Genomic DNA, 9,628 nt, shown 5'->3' with positions numbered 1-9,628 from the left:
TCTCAGGAATGGCTACAGCACCTTATATTTTTGGTGGATATTACTGAACACTCGAACAATCTGAACAAAATGTTGCAAGGCAGCAAAAAAAATTGTCACGCAGTTTTCTGACAACATTTGACATGACTGCAATTAAGTTGAAGCTGACTTTGTGGGAGACGCAACTTGCAAGTAACGACACTGCTCATTTGCCCTGTCTGAGAGATGTTTGTGTGATCAGACCTGATGCGGACGTGAAATGGTACAAAGACAAGATTGCAGGATTACTGTGGGAGTTTGAGAAACAGAACCAGAAGGAAAATAATGATATTTTGGTTATTTATAGCAGAGTATGGTATCATTTTAATAGTCCGGCTCACTTGACATCTACCAAGGCTGTATGTGGCGCACAATGTGAAATGAATTTGACACCCCTGCTCTAGAGGCTGTAAGTAAGCCCAGCGCCCAAGGAAGGTGAATATCATATTGAGACATCATATTTTGATTCGTTCTCATGCTCCAAGCCTCCAACGGCTACTGCTGGCGTCCCGGTTCTGACACGACGCATCGACCGATGTCTAGCCCATCACCTACTGCTCAGGAGCCATAATGTGTCCTGGCAATCGTATACCTATCGACAACAGAATGTCAGCATATCATGCCATATTTATTCATTCATTTTCATGGTCGTTTTCATTTCGTACATGCTGCATGGAGCCGAAAGAGTTTGTCTGAAAGCACCGCTTACAACAACTGATGTCCTCTTGGTGGTGTGATGGTGTGTTAGATGTGTAATAATTTAGTTTAGATTTGATCTACGTCATCATTTAAGTGATGCCCCTGGCACCAAACGTATCCACTTATGAGCACACTATTATGATTCAGTTACATATATTGTTTAATATGTAATCACAGAACACAAAAATACAAACCTAATAGTGTGTTAAAAGAGCGGATCTGGTGTCTCACAGGTGACCACGAGAGTTAATTTTTCATTTAAAGTATGATACTGTATAGTCTTCTAGTTTGATTTCAAAGCTTTTCACATCTCATTCCAGGATTCTACCCACCTGTAAACTTCAGTGAAACATGGCTCTCAAGATATTACGTGCAAACATGCCAGGTACGAGGGGTGAGTCAGGTCGTTATGGCAGAATTTGCGTAATTTGAAAATACGCAAGCCAGCCGTGCAAAATGCTGACTCACAGAAAGACTGTGGTCCATAGTGGGGAAGTCATGTAAATTTCCATGTTTATGTTTGTTCCAGCAAATATTTGGCCGGTTTCCAATGTGCACAGCACTTCTGATATTTAATTTTGGATGGTCAACAATAATATTTGATTATATTCTGTGTCTCATCCATTCACTCAGTTGGTTGTAGTGTACCTTCTGTCATATTCCAACATTCTTTCTCACGCCACTGACTCACCTCATCTTGCTGACCTTGTATTTTTGCATAACCTTTCATAGCTTTGCCTTTGCTGACTAATAACCATGGTAACGGCATCATGCAACAGGAACCAAACCTGTCTATTAAACAGTGTTTGGCTTTGTTTTTTTTTTTTTTTTTTTCGGGGGGAACTATAATTTACCTTGGGTCTTGGATCATCTTGGATTAGGATTTATTTAGAATTTACTTAGTATTAATTTATTTATTTATTTACGCATTTATAACAATGTTCGAGTGCTTCCTTACTGGGAGGGGTGTCGGCAAAGCGAGCTGTGATTTGCTCGAGCTGCAAAAGTACAAAAGCTTCCGAGGAGGCAGCCCGGAATCTGGGGGCCCAGGGGGGAGGTCAGTCAAACAGCAGAGGAGTGAAGGAGCCATGACTTGAATGTTTTCTCCCACTTTAAGAGGACAGTCGATAGAGGTCAGTTTGTATGTGGATTGGCTGTCGTCTGCTGGAAGAGATTTTGTTCCGCCATTGATTGGCCACAAGGGAGCGGCTTGATCTCTCTAACTCTGATAGACAGCAATTTCAATGAGAAGACAATTGGATAGCTTTCGTATTGAAAGATTTGAGATAGCAGAGTCAAAAGATGATTCTGTTCGACCCTAACAACAAACGCTGTAGGCAGTTCTACCACATTGACAGTGTTTGATGATGCAGCTTTGAATTTCTGTAGAGTTCTTCTTTTGCAGCTCTAAATTTCTCTTGACCCATGTTGTGATATCAAAAAAAATTTTGTGTAAACTTTTGGATTTCTCACATATGAATGACTGATGCACAGTAAGTACATTTTAATTATCAACTCTGTCATGAGCAAGGCTGAACCAGTGCCAAGAGGGGCGTGGCTTGGCCACCACTCTTGGAGGTGCCACCTCTGGCACTCGTCACAGCTGTTGCGAATTCGGCACTTTAAATTACCATGTATTTATGTTGGAGTTTTCTTCACTGTCATTTGCCAGGTCATTGAGTTTGCGCTGTTACCGTGTGTGGACACTACTTCTGAAATAAAACCCATTGGACATTATGCCTTTCCCTCGGAGTCCTGCATTTGGCTCCTCCTCCGTAACCGATGGCTCTTGATAGAAAAACCTGCCCAGACACGGACCCAGCCGCCTCACGTTCCTGTCACGACCCATCGGAACTGAAGTAGGACCCAAATGCAGGACTCGGACGATGCAAGGTAGTTCGGGAAGAAACGTTTATTATTCCGTGGTCGGGGATCGAGCAGGCAGTCGGGTGCAGCAGCGGTAGTTAGGACGTCCGGCGAAGTGAGCAGGTGAGCGGGCAGGCAGGAGTCGGTACACAGGAGAACGATCAAAGCAGGCAGAAGTATCAAAGGAGTCAGGCTTACGGGGTTGGTCAGAGAACAGGCGAAGGTCGGTACACACTGGTTGTCGATCAGGGATACGGGAGTACTCGAACAGGACATGAAGATCAACGATCTGGCGGGGACCAGTCGTCATCGGGGTCATATAAATACACAGGATAATCAGCCCGCATGAGGCGCAGGTGTGCGCCTCCCAATCAGCGCAACCGCGCGGGCACCCGCACAGCCCGGGCTGGAGCAGCAGGATCATGACAGTTCCTGTCCAGGAGGTGGCGATGGCTCCACAGCCGCTTCACGTTGCCATCCAGGAGGTGGTGGTGCCGCCGCTGCCTCACGTTCCTGTCCAGAAGGTGGTGGCACCACCGCCGTCTCACGTTCCCATCCTTGAGGTGGCGATGGCTCCGCAGCCGCCTCATGATGCTGTCCAGGAGGTGGCGACGGCTCTGCACCCACCTCTCATCCGTGTCCAGGAGTACCAGCGGTGACCGGTGTGCGGCCACCTCACGCTCCTGCTTCGTCGGCGACCGGTCCGCGATCGTACCCCATTCGTGCTCGTCGACCCACGCTCCAGTCTCATCGGCGACAGGTATTCTCCGTTTCCCGTTCCTGTCCCAACAGCAACAGGTATACGGCCTCCTCACATCCTGGTCTCGATGGCTGCCACCTCCCTCTCTTGCTTCAATGGCGACTGGTCCACGGCCATCTGAGGGCCATGCCACGATGGCCACCGAGCTTCGGCCGCTTCCTGACCTAGCCTCGGGATCGACTGATCCCTGCCCGCCTCACGGTGAAGCCTCAGCGGCGACCGCTCTCTGGCCGCCTCATGACCTCGTTTCACTGGTGACCAATACAGGGCTGCCTCACGTCCGAGCCTCGGCGGCGACCAGTCCGCGGTCGCCTTGCAACCACGGCTTGGGAGGTCTTCGTCCGGAGCGGTTGCATGCTCTTGTCTGGTTCCTGCTTCGCAGTTGGGTTCCTCCCCGAGGACGTCCACCTGAATCACCCCATGGGGATCCTGGAGCTCGGCGTCCGGGTCGTCCTCCTGACCTGTCCAGCCGGACGCCTCGCTTCTGGTGGCTTATACAGCCACCTGCCCCTGGACATGTTAATTGTTGCGTGTGTGTGTGTGTGTGTTTCTGTCATTTAGGCCGTGGGTTAGAGGGGGGTTTCTGTCATGTTCCTGCCGGTCCAGCCCTGGCTGTGCGGTTCCCCACACAGCTGCTCTGATTAGGAGGCGCACTCCTGCGCCTCATCGGCAGTGATTACCCCGGTGTATATATGGAACCCAGTGGACGGTCTGGCTTTGCCAGATCGTTGCAACTCATTCCCCGTTCCTGCACCCCCGTGTCTCTGATCGTAAACTTGTGTGTTCCGACCTCAACTTGTTCTGCGACCGACCCCGTAAGCCTGACTCCTTTGACCCTCCTGCCTTCTTTGATCGATTTCCCGTGTACAGACTCCTGCCTGCCCGCAGACCTGCTCTCTACGCCCGACGTACTGACTACTGCTGCTGCACTTGACTGTCTACCTGATCCCCGACCTTGGAACAAATAAACACTTTTCACAAGATGCCTCTGCGTCTCCAGAGTCCTGCATTTGGGTCCTCCTCCTTCTCGAGGGGTGCTCGGAGCCAGAACTGCATAAAACAATTAACATCCACACGCAGAATCCCATTTGTACGGCACAAATGCATTGAGATTGCTGACCAAAATACTCTGTGCAATTTTATAACTAAAAGACAATAAATACGAATCACAATGGAAATTACCACATTTAGGACAACAACGTGCTGACTTAGAACGCATATTCCATAAATGCTACAACTATAGAGTTGCACTCAAAATTCTTCGAGACCCGTAAATATTTTTTGCAAGTTTTAGTTTGTAATTGATGTTTGCAATAGACCAACAAAACAATAACACATAACATAACACCTTTTTAATTGAATGTGCTTCTACAGTCATTTGGTACCTTTTACTGATACTAGAGTAGATGCAATCTAGAATGACAACCCCTCCCACAATTGACCCCTCCGTAGAAATTGCGTCATCCGCGTCACTGACCAATCAGAGGCCAGAGATCTGCATAAACCACGCCCCTTTTTTGCACCCGCCGATCCCTCAGACAACGTTGCATGGTCCAGTATAGCTTTTGTTAGCGTTTTATCGCGTATTTGGGTTCTTTAACAATAGATATGGATAAGAGATGTAGTCACGGACTTTGTAATAGTGACGACAGGTATCCTGAAAGGCTAGTTGGTGGAGTTTAATTCGTACCCTTTACAAAACCGAAGACCCAGTACGAAAAATGTCTTTGATGGATCAAACTTTGTGGAAGACCGCATCATCAACTGAATCCATCTAAAATCAACCGGAACAGAAGACCGAGTATGAAAAATGTCTTCGATGGATCAAACTTTGTGGAAGACCGCATGATCAACTGAATCCATCAACCGGAACAGATATGTTTGCACGAAGGTAAGCCCTATATTTGATTTTCAATACACGTCTCATATAAATGAATTAGCAGTTCTTCGCTTGCATAACATAGCTACGTGTGAATGATTGACACACTTGATCTGTGTTGAGCAATATTTTGCGATGATCTGACTGCACAAACGTGTCTCTGTTCGGCAGCTCCCGAGCCAAGCTAGACCGGACTAGCGAGTCCTAAAAGCCTTCAACGTGCACCGAGACACCAAGACTGAAGGAAGGATGTTTGAGGACACTATAAAGTAGTGATTGTCGTACACAGTCTGGACTTACGTAGGTTCGGCACTAATTCAAGAATAATTATTGAGAGGAGCGCGTGACGTGATACAAAGAAAATGAGAGAAACAACTCGTAAATCAAGCCTCGCCTTCTTCTTTTCCTTCATACGCCGGTTCACAAATGGCTATACAGATACACATACAGATTCTGCATACAAGTGTGATAGGTAACATGAAAATAGGAAACTGTCAATGACGAATTCGTCTTATGTGGCTTCTCGGTCTTCCTCTGACTCCGGAAAGATCTCGCGCTAATATCAATGGTTTCTCCGTCGATATGCATGTAAATACCATTGAAATACCGCTCGCTGAAATTCTTGAAGCCCTGCTGTCTGCTTTTCAACGATATTTCACTATTCGCTAAGAATGCGAGTGAGAAATCAACTGGTAAATTGGACAATTTCACTCTAGTCTTTTCTTCCTGCGCCACCATTTTGCTAATTGTTTGTCTGAGGTTAGCACACGTGGGATGACGTAACTTCAGGAGGCGTGGTTAAGTGCCCTGTACGGAGGGGTCAATTCAAACAAAAGCTGTGCTGCATTGTGGGAGGTGGTTGCTATTTAGCGATAGTAGTAACCACAGTGAAGTAATGTAAAAAATGCTGTACGTGAAAAGGTGGCGATAGTACAGAAAGATTTACAAATGAATCCACTGTTATTTCATCATTAGAAATTGTGTTTTCACATTTTTCAAAATCACACTATTTTTAACCATGCAATGATGCAAAAATAAGGTCGATATAAGATCGTTCTGTGGTTGAAAGAAATTAATTCCATTTGCATTTATTTATTTCTTTGGGAAATATTACCTCAATTGCAAATGTTTCCATTTGAGCAATTTGTGACCTGTAGCTCCGCTTTATGTAATTTGACAAATTTTTGAAAGATTTAACCAGTTGTCCTAACTAAAATTCAGAAGCAAAAAAAAAAAAAAAAAAAAAAAACAATGGAAATACTGGACTTAGCTGTACATTGCTCATTTTTTGGGGGGGGGGGTAAATAAACACTAACTCATTAACAAAAGCTCAGGTTTTCAATTTCCTTCACCCAGATTCTTTCTGTCACAACTGGCTGTGTTTGTGAGCTCTCTCGGTTCCACTTTGTGTGTCAAACAGAACAGTGATGATTAGATTCTGTCAAGTGATTTGTCTGCAGACTGACATGCGCACATTGTGTTGGACATATTTCACCTACTTTGCAGTTGCGTAAGAACTAAATAAGATGAAGAGGGGACTCAAACATTGATTAACTCCTCCTTTCTGCCTGGTTCCACCCCAATGGTTCTCACCAACTCTTCATAAGAAAGTGTCAGAGGCTACCAAATCTATCTGAAGCTGGGGCTTTAGAAGCCCATGCTGAAATAAATAGACAGACCCCTAGAAAAAATATCAACACACAGCAGAAATACGTATACAACATTTTTTGTTGCTCACTTCAATTACATTTGATTCATGGAGTTAATATTATTTACATGAATCACTTTATGAAACAGGTGGAACGGTGGAGCAGATGTAGAGCGTTGGCCTTACAGTTCTTCGCTCCTGGGTTCAATCCCGGCCCCGCCTGTGTGGAGTTTGCATGTTCTCCCTGTGCTTGCATGTTCATATGGCTTCTAATTAGGACTTTATCTATGATCTCCATCACTGTTCTGAAAAACTTTAGTATAGACCAGAAATGTTTATAAAAATCCATAATTGCCTGAAGCTGTACTTGTAGACATATTTAATGCATTCTCCAAGGTCTAATGAGACCTCTAAAAACTCTTTACTTTCTTAATTTAAATGGATGTTTAGGTTATTGATAAAAAGTTTTGTGATTTTTATTTGGCTTATAAGGGTACGGATATTATCTATTGTAGTAGTTGTAGAATACATTAATGTAATGATTGAGTAAGTTTGCTATTTGAATTTTGTGTTGTTGTAATTATTGTTCTTCCTTTGTTACTTTGAAGTTAGTTTGTGAGAAATATCCCGATATATTATTGTGCACAGGCGGCACGGTGACACAGCTGTTAAGGATTGGCTTAACGGTTGTGTCGACTGGGGTTCAAATCCTGGAATCCCCCGTCTGGAGTTTGTATGTTCTCCCCGTGCCTGCGTGGGTTTCCTCCGGGCACTCCAGTTTCCTCCCACATCCCAAAAACATTCATTCATTGGACACTCTAAATTGCCCTCATGTGTGATTGTCGCCATGTGTCCTGCGATTGGCGGCCAGCCAGTTCCATGTGTACTCCACCTCCTGCTTGATGACAGCTGGGATTGGCTCCAACACTCCAATTACCCTTGTGAGGATAAGCGGTTCAAAAACTGGATGGATGGATGGGATATTGTGCGAAATATTATTGTATCTTTGCTGTTGTGGTAGAAATTATTTAATACTATACAATCCAGTTGTTGTTTAACTTTCTAAAGTTGGTTATTGATTAGGTCCATCACATTTAAAACAGATAAATAAAGAGAGTGGTTGCCATATTTTGTTCATTTCTGAGAGTCTATCAGAGAGAATGGACCGTATTCTTTCCAGGCGGAGTGTATTTGTAAGGTTCCTAATCCAGAGTCTTTGAGATGGAGTGTCTCTTTTTAATAAGTGTAACAGAAGTTTTTTTTTTTTTTGGGCCATCACAATGGATAAAGATATGAAATATTGTTGGCCATTACTTATATTTACCATATCTTCAAATATGCCCAGAATAATTCAGGTTTCAGGTGTTGATGGAGGATTTCAGACATTGTCTCAAAAATTTCTGTCCAGTATCTTGTGAAACTTTGGGCACCAAATAAAAACATGATTTGAACGTTTCATATGAGCCAAAACATTTCTCACAGGTTAATGAGACCTCAGGGGAGATGGTATGAAATCTTGCTTTAGAAAAAATGAAGACTATGTAGTATACTGAATTGAAAATCATGCAATGCCTTACAATGTAAGCGCATAGGTGTTGAATCTCCGACTCTTCTTCTCATTGTGTATTTGTTATGCTCATCCCCAATTTCTCCTGCCATCTTGATTTGTTTTAACACAGAATTAATGGACCAATTAACATCAATTTAGCATAGATACGAGTGTACTTGAGTTAAATTTAAGGCATTCAAGAAGATGGGAGGGAGCAAAAGCCTCACCCTTATGTGTTCTGTAAATATCTAAAAAATATATATCACGGTCTGGAAATTTGTATGTAACTTGGATCTGTCTAAATGAGGCAAAAACATCACTGAGATAAAGATGACTAATTGTATGGATACCAATCTGATTCCAAGTTTTAAATCTATGGTCTAGAATTGAAATATTGATTGCTTAAAAGATGGAAAGCGGGATTGTCTGCGAGAGGGAGGATAAGCAATAGAGACTTGATTTTAAAGTCCGATCTGATTTATTTGAAAATACTTAGAGAATTATGTATGATGATATTGTCTCAAAAAAGATGTTTTCAATTGGCAGAGGAGAAAGAAGTGAACGGTACCTATGAACTAAGGTTGACATGTCCTTCTATCCATCTTCTACCACTTATCTTGGTCGGGTCACGGGGACAGTAGGGACATCCAAACTTCCCTTTACCCAGCCACTTCATCCAGCTCTCTTGGTGGTATCCCGAGGTATTGCCAGTCCAGCCGAGAGACATAGTCTCTCCACCGTGTCTTGGATCATCCCCGGGGTCTCTTTCCAGTAGGACGTGCTTGTAACACCTCACCAGGGGGCTGACCTGAAGGCATCTGAATCAGATGCCCCAGCCACCTCATCTGGCTCCTCTCAATGCGGAAGAGCAGTGGCTTTACTCTGATCAACCAGTAAATTGAGAGCTTCATCTTTCAACTTAGCTTCTTCTTTACCACAACGAACAAATGAGTTCTGGTGAATTCATCAAGCTGTGATCACCAACTCTCACTGGAGCGGTTAAATGAGAATTAGGACCTCCAAATCTGAGACCATGGTCCTCAGTTGGAAAAGGGTGGCGTGCCCTCTCCTAGTCAGGGATGGGATCCTCCGCCAAGTGTAGGAGTTCAAATATCTTGTGGTCTTGTTTACGAGTGAGGCTGATGTGTTTCCAGCTCCAAAACTAGCCATAGGACATACCCGTAGTTTTCCCAAACTATTAAGTAATAA

Source organism: Syngnathoides biaculeatus, chromosome 8 (assembly GCF_019802595.1).
Source record: "Syngnathoides biaculeatus isolate LvHL_M chromosome 8, ASM1980259v1, whole genome shotgun sequence".
In the NCBI taxonomy this organism is placed as follows: domain Eukaryota; kingdom Metazoa; phylum Chordata; class Actinopteri; order Syngnathiformes; family Syngnathidae; genus Syngnathoides; species Syngnathoides biaculeatus.
Note: the sequence above shows the minus strand (reverse complement) of the source record.